Source organism: Mya arenaria, chromosome 3 (assembly GCF_026914265.1).
Source record: "Mya arenaria isolate MELC-2E11 chromosome 3, ASM2691426v1".
Lineage (NCBI taxonomy): Eukaryota > Metazoa > Mollusca > Bivalvia > Myida > Myidae > Mya > Mya arenaria.
In genome coordinates this window covers 37,028,666-37,043,887 of record NC_069124.1, presented here as the reverse complement: position 1 = coordinate 37,043,887, position 15,222 = coordinate 37,028,666, and the positions used below count along the sequence as shown (strand labels likewise).

The 15,222-nt window shown below is 35.3% G+C and overlaps 1 protein-coding gene and 1 long non-coding RNA gene across 10 annotated transcripts in view; both read left to right on the top strand.

Annotated features, from left to right (window-relative positions):
- Nucleotides 1–93: 93 nt before the first annotated feature.
- Nucleotides 94–9,829, top strand: LOC128226089 (uncharacterized). Its single transcript, XR_008259676.1, has 4 exons — nt 94–209; nt 4,432–4,590; nt 4,832–5,019; nt 6,006–9,829. It is a non-coding gene; the product is annotated as an uncharacterized LOC128226089 (long non-coding RNA).
- A 4,133-nt stretch (nt 9,830–13,962) lies between these two features.
- LOC128229269 (glycerophosphocholine phosphodiesterase GPCPD1-like) overlaps nt 13,963–15,222 on the top strand; it is a 66,515-nt gene continuing 65,255 nt past the window's right edge. For 6 of the 9 annotated variants that reach the window (XR_008260065.1, XM_052941094.1, XM_052941089.1 and 3 more), the window contains exon 1: nt 13,963–14,110. The gene's annotated coding sequence lies outside the window, so the exon portion shown is untranslated. Of the gene's footprint in view, nt 14,129–14,290; nt 14,358–15,222 lie in introns of those variants that run through there. The other 3 variants (XM_052941090.1, XM_052941087.1, XM_052941092.1) reach the window with 2 other exon arrangements.

Sequence of the window (15,222 nt, the reverse complement as noted above, 5' to 3'; positions counted from 1 at the left end):
TATGGATTTTGATAAACGACAGTGCGGATTTAGGCAGGTGCGTGTTTACACAATTACGTCATTGATATCTGTGTAAAACACATGAGTAAACCACAGCGAACAAAATTGCTGGTTTGTAAAACCTTGGAAGAGGCTTTAAGGAAAATCCAGGAGCTGGAAATGCAAGATAATTTGTACCTGACTCTAGTACGAAGAATTTTGGGAAGACGGTATTAAATATTTCTATAATTTTTTGCATTATTTAACTATTGATGCTTGCAAATCATTTTTTTCAGCAAAGCACATCCATTTCACAGTGATTTGGTGGGAATGAGCTGAATTTTGACCTTTACAAAATTTATTGACATTTAACCTAAACTAACCTAAACAAGTTAAACAAATGACAGTTGGCTTTATAATGGAAGTCCTAGTTGGGCCTCATGTTCTAAAGCACTGTAGTTTATCAAATCACCATATATCTTTATACAGGTGGTAATAGCTTTGGGACACGTTCTAAAGCACTGTAGTTTATCAAATCACCGTATATCTTTTAACAGGTAGTCATAGCTCGGGGACACGTTCTAAAGCACTGTAGTTTATCAAATGACCATATATCTTTATACAGGTAGTCATAGCTCGGGGACACGTTCTAAAGCACTGTAGTTTATCAAATGACCATATATCTTTATACTGGTAGTAATAGTATTAAGACACATTCTAAAGCACTGTAGTTTATCAAATGACCATATATCTTTATACAGGTAGTCATAGCTCGAGGACACGTTCTAAAGCACTGTAGTTTATCAAATGACCATATATCGTTATACTGGTAGTAATAGCTTTGGGACACGTGTTAAAGCACTGTAGTTTATCAAATGACCATATATCTTTATACTGGTGATCATAGGTGGGGGACTAATTCTAAAGCACTGTAGATTATCAAATGACCATATATCTTTATACTGGTAGTAATAGCTTTGGGATACGTTCTAAAGCACTGTAGTTTTATCAAATGACCATATATCTTTATACTGGTAGTCATAGCTGGGGGACACGTTCTAAAGCACTGTAGTTTATCAAATGACCATATATCTTTATACAGGTATTCATAGCTGTGGGACACGTTCTAAAGCACTGTAGTTTATCAAATGACCATATATCTTTATACTAGTAGTCATAGCTGGGGGACACGTTCTAAAGCACTGTAGTTTATCAAATGACCATATATCTTTATACAGGTAGTAATAGCTTTGGGACATGTTCTAAAGCACTGTAGTTTATCAAATGACCATATATCTTTTAACAGGTAGTCATAGCTCGGGGACACGTTCTAAAGCACTGTAGTTTATAAAATGACCATATATCTTTATACAGGTAGTCATAGCTTGGGGACACGTTCTAAAGCACTGTAGTTTATCAAATGACCATATATCTTTATACTGGTAGTAAAAGCATTTGGACACGTTCTAAAGCACTGTAGTTTATCAAATGACCATATATCTTTATACAGGTAGTCATAGCTCGAGGACACGTTCTAAAGCACTGTAGTTTATCAAATGACCATATACCGTTATACTGGTAGTAATAGCTTTGGGACACGTGTTAAAGCACTGTAGTTTATCAAATGACCATATATCTTTATACTGGTGATCATAGGTGGGGGACTAATTCTAAAGCACTGTAGATTATCAAATGACCATATATCTTTATACTGGTAGTAATAGCTTTGGGACACGTTCTAAAGCACTGTAGTTTATCAAATGACCATATATCTTTATACTGGTGTTCATAGCTGGGGGACACGTTCTAAAGCACTGTAGTTTATCAAATCACCATATATCTTTATACAGGTAGTCATAGCTGGGGGACACGTTCTAAAGCATTGTAGTTTATCAAATCACCATATATCTTTATACTGGTAGTCATAGCTCGGGGACACTTTCTAAAGCACTGTAGTTTATCAAATGACCATATATCTTTATACTGGTAGTAATAGCTTTGGGACACGTTCTAAAGCACTGTAGTTTATCAAATGACCATATATCTTTATACGGGTAGTCTTAGCTGGAGGACACGTTCTAAAGCACTGTAGTTTATCAAATCACCATATATCTTTATACAGGTAGTAATAGCTTTGGGACACGTTCTAAAGCACTGTAGTTTATCAAATGACCATATATCGTTATACTGGTAGTAATAGCTTTGGGACACATTCTAAAGCACTGTAGTTTATCAAATGACAATATATCTTTATACTGGTGATCATAGGTGGGAGACACATTCTAAAGCACTGTAGATTATCAAATGACCATATATCTTTATACTGGTAGTAATAGCTTTGGGATACGTTCTAAAGTACTGTAGTTTATCAAATGACCATATATCTTTATACTGGTAGTCATAGCTGGGGGACACGTTCTAAAGCACTGTAGTTTTTCAAATGACCATATATCTTTATACAGGTATTCATAGCTGTGGGACACGTTCTAAAGCACTGTAGTTTATCAAATGACCATATATCTTTATACAGGTATTCATAGCTGGGGGACACGTTCTAAAGCACTGTAGTTTATCAAATGACCATATATCTTTATACAGGTATTCATAGCTGTGGGACACGTTCTAAAGCACTGTAGTTTATCAAATGACCATATATCTTTATACAGGTATTCATAGCTGTGGGACACGTTCTAAAGCACTGTAGTTTATCAAATGACCATATATCTTTATACAGGTAGTCATAGCTCAGGGACACGTTCTAAAGCACTGTAGTTTATCAAATGACCATATATCTTTATACTGGTAGTAAAAGCATTTGGACACGTTCTAAAGCACTGTAGTTTATCAAATGACCATATATCTTTATACAGGTAGTCATAGCTCAGGGACACGTTCTAAAGCACTGTAGTTTATCAAATGACCATATATCTTTATACTGGTAGTAATAGCATTTGGACACATTCTAAAGCACTGTATTTTATCAAATGACCATATATCTTTATACTGGTGATCATAGGTGGGGGACTAATTCTAAAGCATTGTAGATTATCAAATGACCATATATCTTTATACTGGTAGTAAAAGCTTTGGGACACGTTCTAAAGCACTGTAGTTTATCAAATGACCATATATCTTTATACGGGTAGTCATAGCTGGAGGACACGTTCTAAAGTACTGTAGTTTATCAAATCACCATATATCTTTATACGGGTAGTCATAGCTGGGGGACACGTTCTAAAGCACTGTAGTTTATCAAATGACCATATATCTTTATACTGGTAGTCATAGCTTTGGGACACGTTCTAAAGCACTGTAGTTTATCAAATGACCATATATCTGTATACTGGTAGTCATAGCTGGGGGACACGTTCTAAAGCACTGTAGTTTATCAAATCACCATATATCTTTATACAGGTAGTCATAGCTGGGGGACACGTTCTAAAGCACTGTAGTTTAACAAATCACCATATATCTTTATACTGGTAGTCATAGCTGGGGGACACGTTCTAAAGCACTGTAGTTTATCAAATCACCATATATCGTTATACTGGTAGTCATAGCTGGGGGACACGTTCTAAAGCACTGTAGTTTATCAAATCACCATATATCGTTATACTGGTAGTCATAGCTGGGGGACACGTTCTAAAGCACTGTAGTTTATCAAATGACCATATATCTTTATACTGGTAGTAATAGCTGGGGGACACGTTCTAAAGCACTGTAGTTTATCAAATGACCATATATCTTTATACTGGTAGTCATAGCTGGGGGACACATTCTAAAGCACTGTAGTTTATCAAATCACCATATATCTTTATACAGGTAGTCATAGCTGGGAGACACATTCTAAAGCACTGTAGTTTATCAAATCACCATATATCTTTATACAGGTAGTCATAGCTGGGGGACACGTTCTAAAGCACTGTAGTTTATCAAATGACCATATATCTTTATACTGGTAGTCATAGCTGGGGTACACGTTCTAAAGCACTGTAGTTTATCAAATGACCATATATCTTTATACTGGTAGTCATAGCTGGGGGACACATTCTAAAGCACTGTAGTTTATCAAATCACCATATATCTTTATACAGGTAGTCATAGCTGGGAGACACATTCTAAAGCACTGTAGTTTATCAAATCACCATATATCTTTATACAGGTAGTCATAGCTGGGGGACACGTTCTAAAGCACTGTAGTTTAACAGATGACTGTATATACTCCGGTACATATCTATACCTAAATTGGTTTATATGGCAGGAAGTATATTGTCTTCAGCTGTGTTCTTATTCCACTGACCATACACATTTATATTAGAGATTTATTAGAGATTTTGACTGGACTTTACCTTAAAAGCTCTGTTTTTTTATTAAATTCTCTTACCATATAACTCTATAAAGGTGACTTTCTCATGCACTGTAGGTCAATTGACAGATGTTCTTTTTTTTTAGATTTGGCCTAAAAAGACCTGTAGCAGTTAACAAGCTATTAGATGCACAATAGCACAAAATGACCACCACCACTATCACCCTAAAGTGTGTGCTTGGTGTCTGTCTACACGTGCTTGCTTCTGGAATGTTGAAGAACAAACTGTGTTGAAACGCCAACTGGTAAGACTGTGCTTTGAGTTTGTAATTTTGTATGATAAGACATTTATTGTTTCCGCCAGGCCTAAAGGAAATGTCTATGAACAAGTACAGGTCTATACACAAGTACAGGATTGAAATATAAACAACGATTTAAAGAGTATTGAGTTGATGAGTGAGAACAAAAATGATATACCCATGTACATTTACATGTTCAATAAATATTGCATCTCATACTCTGAATAATAATTCATTTTGCTATTAGGAGTTGGTCATGGACCTTTGCCGCCCTTCATCCAGAGCCTTCCACAGAGATGGCAGATATATCGCTGCCTGGACCAACAGTTGACCATGCCGTTGAGTCCATGATATCAGTAGCAGCCATGAAAACATCTACAGAATTACATCTGCGGCCGTGCCTATTAATGGATACATTCTGCACCACTTCCATGTGTAAGAATAGAACTTTCCAAGTCCTCAGCATAAGCATTTCTGTATTTAAAACGAAAAATAATTTAAAAAAAAATAAATATAGTTTTAAATAATTATATACAGGCAAAGTAAATTATATAATTTGTTTCATGAATGTGTTTTTTTTTTAATTGCTGTTAAAGCAACAGTGTGCACCAGATGATCAAATTGCAAGTTTATTAAGTTTAGCAGTTATTTCATATTTTTCCATTCAAAAAGATTACTGGGTATGTCTACCTAGTAGAATTAATTTCTTATGCGTGATTGGCTAGTCGATGTTATCACATGGTATAACCAAGTTAGGTGTATAGCTTTAATATACCACTTGATTGAAGTAAGCCTTCGTAGCACAGTTGATACAACACTGGACTTCAATTTTGGTGACACATTTTTTTTTACATGTTTGTACTTTTTTTACAATTATGACATAAAAGCGTAACACATTCTATTAAATAATTGTCCTGAGATATGTTACAGAAAAAAAACTTTTTTAGTTCCAATCTGGTGTACAGTCCCTTTAAGGCCTTATACCGTACTTGTAGACTTATTGTTTATGATAGTCTGTTTAATCATTTTATTGTATATGGGCAACATTTTATGTAACATCACTTTATGTAAAAAGTAAGCCTTCGTAGCACAGTTGATACAACACTGGACTTCAATTTCGGTGACACATTTTTTTTTACATGTTTGTACTTTTTTTACAATTATGACATAAAAGCGTAACACATTCTATTAAATAATTGTCCTGAGATATGTTACAGAAAAAAAACTTTTTTAGTGCCAATCTGCTGTACAGTCCCTTTAAGGCCTTATACCGTACTTGTAGACTTATTGTTTATGATAGTCTGTTTAATCATTTTATTGTATATGGGCAACATTTTATGTAACATCACTTTATGTAAAAAAATTTATAAAAAGTCACTGTGAATATAAACAGTTTTCAAATATGTACATTAAAATTGCAGGCTGTCAGTTTGAAACGTCTCTACTCTGACAGAAGGAAGGGAATGAATACCCAGGATTGTTCCTCAGGAAAATCTCTTCAACAGGCTGTTGTCAGTTTGCATGCTCTTTGGATGGAATTACCCTACCTTGGCTTGCAGAGAATCTGTGATATAAAATACCTCTTTTGTGCTGCATTGTGTCATTGATTTATTGACCTTAAAGATATTTTATATGTATTATGCCACTATTGTAAAAACAAATGGGCATATGTTTTAGCATATGTTTTCAAACAGACACATTTATATTTCAAACAGACACATTTATATTTTTGAATAATTTGAAAATACATTTTGTAGGTTGACTTCACACCATGAAACATTAATGGTAGGTTATATTTGACCAGAACATGACAAGTATTGTTTTGGAGTTTTTTGGTCGAAGGTGAAGGTAATGGCAAACAGTGGTTATTCTGCACAATGACCCTTGAATTCTTTGACCTAGGACCATTAATATTTAGTGATTGATATATCAGTCCAACTCATATGTGAAAGGGACATAATGAAATTGAGCAAGAGCTTATTAGCATTGCAAATTATTATTTGTTCATTTTTAGCTCGACTATTCGAAGAATAGGTGGGTTATACTATCATTAACAATTCTGCGTTAAAGTTTTCATTTTATGTAATAAAATCAAAAGTTTTTATCCAATGGTAATCAAACTTGGTCAGACTATTTGTCGGCATGTTATCTTGAAGATGTATGAATATGGGTCATCCCTGGTCAAATTCTAGGTCACTAGGTCACATCTTAGAGAAAATATTTCCATGTCATAAATTCAACATTTTTTTTCATATCTTTATGAAACTTGGTCAGAATATTTGTCTGCATACTATCTTGAAAGTTTTTTAATATGGGTCATCCCGGGTCAAATTCTAGGTCACTAGGTCAAATCTTAGGAAAATCATTCCACATCATAAATTGAACAATTTTTGTCAAATCTTTATGAAACTTGGTCAGAATATTTGTCTGCATAATATCTTAAAAGTTCTATAATATGGGTCATCCCCGGTCAAAACCTAGGTCACAAGGTCAAATTTTAGAAGAAAGAATCCCACAGTCATAAAAATTCATTAATTTTAGTCAAATCTTTTTTAAACTTGGTCAGAATATTTGTCTACATGTTGTCTTAATCATTTGTGAATATAGGTCACCTCAGATCAAAAACTAGGTCACTAGGTCAAATCTTAGGAAATACTTTCCTGATGTCATAAAAAAATCTATGCTTACCAAAGCTATCCATATCAGTTAATAACTAAATTCAATTGTTATTTTATAAACACACATCCCAATCATGAATTTCAGATCTAACCATATTTTTCAAAAATTTAAATTTTAATTAACTTTAAAAATATTTGTGTACATGAAATCTTAGATGATAAAGTGTGTCATCTAGGGTCAAAAACTAGGTCTCTGGGACAGATCTTATTGGAAAAGCTGATGTATTTATAAAATGTTCGTTTTTCCTCACACAAATGGAATAGTTTCTGTTGATCAGGTTATTTGTAAGAATGATATCTCCGATAAATATAAATATGGGTCTTTTTGGTTAAAAATACTAGGTCATTAGCTCAAATCCTAGGTTTGCAAAATTGCATTGTCAAATAAAAAATCAAGCTTTATGCGGCGTTGGCGTCTTGTTATTTTTTTATTTTGACAGGCACATTTTTATAATCTTAACCAAATCAAACCTTGTTTTGTCACATTGTGATTCTTATTCACTTTTTTTATTTGATTGTTTTATTGCTTTTTACAGGCACATATCACACTATTATTGTATTTACGTCCAATTCCAAGAGGCGTAGTAGAGCGCACTGTTTTACGACAGCTCTTGTTAACCTGTAAAGTGAAACCTGGTTATAAAAATGACATGACTGTGTCATTGTGTTGGCAGGCCAGGAGGAGGGCAGCATCAAATACATCTACAAACTTAGTATACAAAGTATTATAGAATTGCTTTCGGGGCCCATAGGATCAAGGTCACTAAAACAAAAAAATATTGAAACTTAATCGCACAACAAAGGCTTAATTAATTAGGTTTGTCTGTCAATCATTGAAAACTTGTTTTTTTTTTTGCATTGCAGCATTTCATGCTTAATTTTTATTTTGTCTCTTTATTGCATATTACCTTTATCATTATTGTATTCATTTCTAAGACAAAGCAGCATATAGTTGAGGGCACTGCCCCATGACAGCTCTTGTATATCCTTAAAGAATACAATAGTGATATACCCTGATATAGGTAGTTTTGGTACATTATCACGGTTTTAATTTTAGCTTTACTGGCCAAAGATCAGAATATCTGATGTGATGGTAATGTGTACGTAGTATGTGCTTCCTAGCGCCTGTAAACAATTGCTTGTGAACACCATACAGTCTTTAGTTATGATTGTATCTCAATAAAACAGTATTTAGATATCCAATAGAGCTCGTTTCCTTTCGAAAACCAGTCAGATCTGCCCATGCATGCCTAGATTATGGGCCTTGAACGTCTGTGCGACTGTAAACAATTGCTTGTGAACATGGTACAGTCTTCAGTTTTAATTGTATATAGATGAAACTTGTACAGTATTAAGATATCAATTAGAGCTTGGTTCCTTTCGAAAACCAGATCTGCCCATGCATACCTAGATTATGGGCCTCAAAAGTAAAAATAAATGCTATTTTTAGCCAAGTCTACATGAGCGAAGTCTATTTTTAGACAAGTTTACATGTAAAGTCACAAATTCATGCTGAAAAATTGTTCAAATTAGGCCCCTGGGGTCATTATTGGCCACGCCACTGGGTTCACCGGTTTGGTATACTAAATTGGGAAATGTTTGAAAATCTTGATGTCTGAAACAACTATGCAGACCCTTGTTATTTTGAATAAGGATTATTTTATTGGTCTGCTACCATGGTTGTTCAAATTATGCCCCTAGTGTCAAAACTGGCACTGCCCCCAGGGGTCACAAGTTTTTTAAGAAATATTTTCAAAATCTTCTTGTTTCAAACCACAAGGCTCATATCTTTGATATTTGTTGTGGAGCATTATATGTAGACCGTCTAGCAAAACAGTTGAAATTATGTGCCCTGGGCCGGGGCCACCATCCATTTTGTCCTTTTAAAGCTACAAAAATGAAATTTTGACCAATAGTACAGTTTTGTAGCAAATTTTATTCTCCTCAGATGACCTTTACTTGGCACATATTAGAATACTAGTAGTTCATGCAACTAATCTGCTTACAACACTTTCTGTTCTCAGATGTTAAATGTGCAACGTTTTAAGCTAACTCAAACACAAAACGTGAACAATATGTTTGTTGGCTATTAGCCTATTACTCATACATACATGCTCTGGATCAAAAATAACCACATGAGCCATGCCACTAGAGCATAGGCACTCATGGGCCTCTTGTTTTTTTAGAAAAAAAGCATACTGACCAACCCTATTTATTTTAGAAGTTAGCTGAAACTAAGAACTTTTTTTACCTTACTTTTATATTAGATTGTGTATTGCTAAGATTTTTGCTTAAAGCTCCATTTAAGGTAACTGTTCATCTCAAATGTAACAGCTTTTGCCTTCAAACTTTTAAAATTTCATTGAACCAGTGGGTTCATCATGATGCACATCTGTAAATGTTTCTCCCTAATATGGGCTTTTATGCAAACAGAACATTGAACAATTGGCTTTACGTGTAAAGTAAACCCTGTCCAGAACATTTGTCAAATTGCTGTGTCAGCACTTGTTTGAATGGATTTATTTTATTTTCATATTATGATTTCAAATAAAGTATTCAAAAATGTTGATTTCTTGTATGAAGTGATAACTACAATCCTTATAAGGTCAACAGGAAGCTTGAAAAAGTATCTGTTACATGTATTAAGGCATGATTAAAATCATTTTTCCATTTTGCAAAAAGCAGATGGTTAATTTATACCACCTTCAGGTAGTCATGATGAACTCTTCAAAGAGATCCCAGGTAAAGGTAGTCACGATAAACTCTTTCAAGTTATCCCAGGTATGCATGGTCACCTCTTAAAAGATATCCCAGGTATTCATGATCACCTCTTCAAAGATATCCCAGTTATTCATGATCACCTCTTCAAAGATATCCCAGTTATTCATGATCATCTCTTCAAAGATATCTATCCCAGGTAGTCATGATCACCTCTTCAAAGATATCTATCCCAGATAGTCATGATCACCTCTTCACAAAGATATCCCAGGCAGTCATGATCAACTCTTCAAAGATATCTCAGGTATTCATGATCACCTCTTCAAAGATATCCTAGGTAGTCATGATCAACTCTAAAAATATCCCAGATATTCATGATCATCAACTCTTCAAAAATATCTCAGGTATTCATGATAACCTCTTCAAAGATATCCTAGGTAGTCATGATCAACTCTTTAAAAATATCCCAGATATTCATGATCACCTCTTCAAAGATATCCCAGGTAGTCATGATCACCTCTTCAAAGATATCCCAGGTAGTCATGATCAACTATTAAAAGATATCCCAGATATTCATGATCACCTCTAAAAGATATCCCAGGTAGTCATGATCCCCTCTTCACAGATATCCCAGGTACTCATGATCAACTCTTAAAAAATATCCCAGATATTCATGATCCCCTCTTCAAAGATATCCCAGGTAGTATTGATCAACTCTTAAAAGATAACCCAGGTAGTCATGATCAACTCTTTAAAGATTTCCCTTTGTAACCATGCAGTTGTTGCAAGCATACTTTAAAGCCCTGGTGAAGGGGAGATCAATGCAAACTGAACATGGATGGTTTGTGTGGAAATGAGCCCACTTTTTTGGTAGAAAGTTCTATGTGATTAGTTAAACAACAGGTCAAATTGCAGATGATGTTAGCAAAATGATGCATGAAGTTAAATGACAGGCCATAGCTGTCAGACTTGAAAGGAAATTCACTTGGTGGTTTAAGCGTGAACAAAAGCCAAGATCAATCAATGCTTCAGACCCTTGATCTATGTATTCTAGGGTGATTTGCAAACAAAAGTGTATAATAGTTACTGTGTACTTTCAGGAGAATTAATTTGTGGCACAGTTCACATAAGTTCCGCTTATGTTGATTTTTCCATGCAGATAAGTAACCATACTTGTATGAAAAATTATTTCTCAATTTCACCAAGCATAGAAAACTACCAACAATGGAAGTGTTTTTTGTCACAGACTCAATCATGTCATCTAAAATCCACACAATTCTTTCATATTTTTTCAATCTTCTCTTCAACTTTGGCCCATTTCAGATGAACTTTTTTCAAAGCACAGTAAAAAAGACCTTTATCATATAGTTTCTTGCAATTCCTCAGGTGAATCCAATTCCGTTTAACTAGTAGTTGCTTCACATAATCCAACCTATTTTTGTATATCTTCTTAATCCAATGTTCTTGTAACTCCTCAGGTGAATCCAATTGTTGAGCTAGTAGTTTTCTTCACATAAACCTATTCTTGTAGATCACTTTCTTAATCCAATGTGACCTTTTTTCTCTAATTCCATGTCTTCATTAAACCAAAAGTTACCTATTTCTTAACACATCCAGTGAAGACTTTCTTTTAAGTCTTTACTGATTCTAACCACATTTCTTACACTTGTATAGATCCTGAGTTTTATCTGTAGACTTCAAATCAAACAACTTTTTTTTCATAGTTTTCCAAACATAACATGACCTCTTTGCTCCTCAAGTGTATCCAGGTGAACATCCAATTTCAAGTCATGATTCCAGGTGATCAGTTGATAAACTGCATTGCTTAAGATTTAGAACTTCACATCAGCTGTCACCGCCATAACTACTCATATGAAGCATTGAAGGCTGGATGTAGCCAGCATTATGCACTTACGCATGTGTGTAACATCAATTTGAAATATGAAAAAATAAATATGGCAAAAAATGGCATCAAATTCAAGGGCTAAGCTAAATATTGATATCAGAATAAAGGGAAGATCAGCTATAGTAAGCATTTTTCTCTGTATTGGATAGCTTACTGAGCCTAAATCAATCACTTGATTACTACAAGGTCGGCGGCCCCGAACCTATAAATCCCTCCAAATACACATCAGTGCCCAACATGTTAGTTCTATATTTCATTTTTTTTCCTTGGGGAGCCCCCCTACGGCTACAGGGATATTCCTCCTTCAACACCATCCCCCTTTCGTGCGTAACATTCAGTAAAGCCTGACTACGCATCTGGAAGGCATATACCAAGTAAACTGAATGCAACTACTTAAAAGTGACTCGCTTTTGTTTTTGGACCAAATATTAGTTTTCCCGGTAATGCATCTGAAAAAAACTATTTTTATCATTTTTTTATGTTACGAATAATGCAGAAAAAAATCCAGTGCATAAAAATTTATTTTGGTTTTTGTGGGGTTCAAACCCACGCCAGGAAAAACCAAGTAAACAGTAAAAAAACAGCCGGCTAGTCAACACAGCCACCGGGACTTTAACAAAAATGGTGGATATGTTGGCCCCTTAAGGAAACATTCATTATGTCACATGATACATTGTCAATCAACCAATCAAACAACACATCAGCCGTAATTAATTTTGAATACACGTTTGAAATTGTGGTCTTCAACATTATTTTGCTAAAGGGTTCCAGCTTTTGCTATTTTTGTTTTAACACTCCTTTCCTTATGATTTAACACTTAACAAATTACGTGTCCCCAAGCTATTACTACCAGTATAGAGATATATGGTCATTTGATAAACTACAGTGCTTTAGAACGTGTCCCCCAGCTATGACCACCAGCATAGAGATATATGGTCATTTGATAAACTACAGTGCTTTAGAACGTGTCCCCCAGCTATGCCTACCAGTATAAGGATATATGATCATTTGATAAACTACAGTGCTTTAGAACGTGTCCCCCAGCTATGACCACCAGCATAGAGATATATGGTCATTTGATAAACTACAGTGCTTTAGAACGTGTCCCCCAGCTATGACCACCAGTATAAAGACATATGGTCATTTGATAAACTTTAGAACGTGTCCCCCAGCTATGACCACCAGTATAAAGATATATGGTCAACTGTTAAACTACAGTGCTTTAGAACGTGTCCCCCAGCTATGACCACCAGCATAGAGATATATGGTCATTTGATAAACTACAGTGCTTTTGAACGTGTTCCAAAGCAATGATTGCTACAGTCATATGATTTACAGTCAAAATACTTCAAAACGTAATGGATGTCTTAAATTTCAGTGTCAAAGTTGGATGCTTTTCATGATGAACATAAATAAAGGATTGATAGGTATTAAAATTAAAGCAATGGACCTTTGTTTACACCTGTAGTGTGTGTGGGTAAGAACCAGCCGCCCGGTTAGCTCAGTTGGTTAGAGCGCCGTGCTAGTGTTCCGGCGGTCGTGGGTTCAAGCCCCACACTGGGCGCACTTTTCCTCCCAGGTTTACTTTACACCTTCTAAAATACTACGCACAATAATGCGATTATAGGGAACTTTCGCCTATTCAAAAACCGTTAAAGACTCGGAAGCAGCTGTTTATATGGAGTACTAAAATACTAAATTATACTGTATTAGCTAAATCTAAATCAAAGATAAAGTACAGTGTAGATCTTCCTTTATTTCTTAATTGTTTGATTTACCCTAATTATTTCATAAAATAATCATGGGAAAATGTGGCAACTACTTACATTATTATTTTATATAAACACAATCAAAATTGAGTTCATTTTGACAAGAGAAATTTATGATAAACATTGTCAACCTTAAAACATTGTCAACCTTAATACTTTGCTGCAAAGGCAAATTTTTCTATTTACACAAATATCTATGACGTAAATAGACCATCCAAGCACCTGCTGAAATCCGCACTGTCGTTTATCTGGCAATACTACAATCCGTACTGTACCTTAGGCTAACCCAGATTATGATGGTCGACGGACGCTGTATTGTCTATCACAATTATCAATATAACCGTAAAGTGGTGTGCCTACCGTAAATCGTTCGTTCAATGGCAGCTAACATACTGTACCAGAAAAGTACTAGTTCGGTTTAAAAAGTTAATGGACGAGGATCGACGTGTGTGTTGGTAAGAACCAGAAGCAAGGTTAGCTCAGTTGGTTAAAGTGCTGTGCTAGTGTTCCAGCGGTCTCAGGTTTAAGCACCACACCCGGTGCACTATTCTTCCAAGGATATCTTTAGGAGTCTGGTTTACAATTATGTAGTGTGTGTGGGTTAGAACCAGCCGCCCGGTAAGCTCAGTTGGTTAGAGCGCCGTGCTAGTGTTCTGGCGGTCGTGGGTTTGAGCCCCACACTGGGCGCACTTTTCCTACCAGGTTTACTTTAATTATAATTAATCATATAGTTAGAGGATAGAAAAGTTTAACAATATTATTTATTATAATGAGCAGCACCATACATGGGGAGCAGGACTTTTTAACCCCAAGACTTTTCAACCCCTTCTCAAAACGAAGACTTTTCAACCCTTAGACTTTTCAACCCCTATTTTAAAGACTTTTCAGCCCCTACCTGTTTGGACTTTTCAACCCCTTTATTATTTATTACTTATTTAATCAAGTAAGATAACTCTATCTTTCATATTATATAATTTTTGCGACTTAGAAATTCTGGTTAAGGTCTTGCATGTTAGCACACATAGGATAATATCTCAGCAACTACTTGATGTATTGCATTAAGACTTTATACAATGGTATTTTAACCACCCAACCTAATTGAATAACCAAGTTAGATAACTGTATTTGCAAATAATGGCCCTTTATTATTAGACTTAGAAATTCTGGTCAAAATTTTGCATGTAAGACCATTTATGTTAATATCTCAGCACATCATGTATTGCAATGAAATCTCATCTAACAGTGATCCAAGCATGTTTCGCCAAAACTTTTCAATCCTTTCACTGAAAAGCGGCAGAATAGTCGAGCGCGCCGTCTCTGTGACAGCTCTTGTATTTAGCTCTACTGGCCAAAGGCCAGAAGAGCTTATGCGATGGTAATGTGTACGTAGTATGTGCATCCGTGCGTCCGTGCGTCCGTGCGTCTGTAAACTATTGCTTGTGAACACGATACAGTCTTCAGTTTTGATTGTATCTCGATGAAACTTGTACAGTATCTAGATATCCATTAGAGCTTGGTTCCTTTCGAAAACCAGCAAGATCTGCCCATGAATGCCTAGGTTATGGGC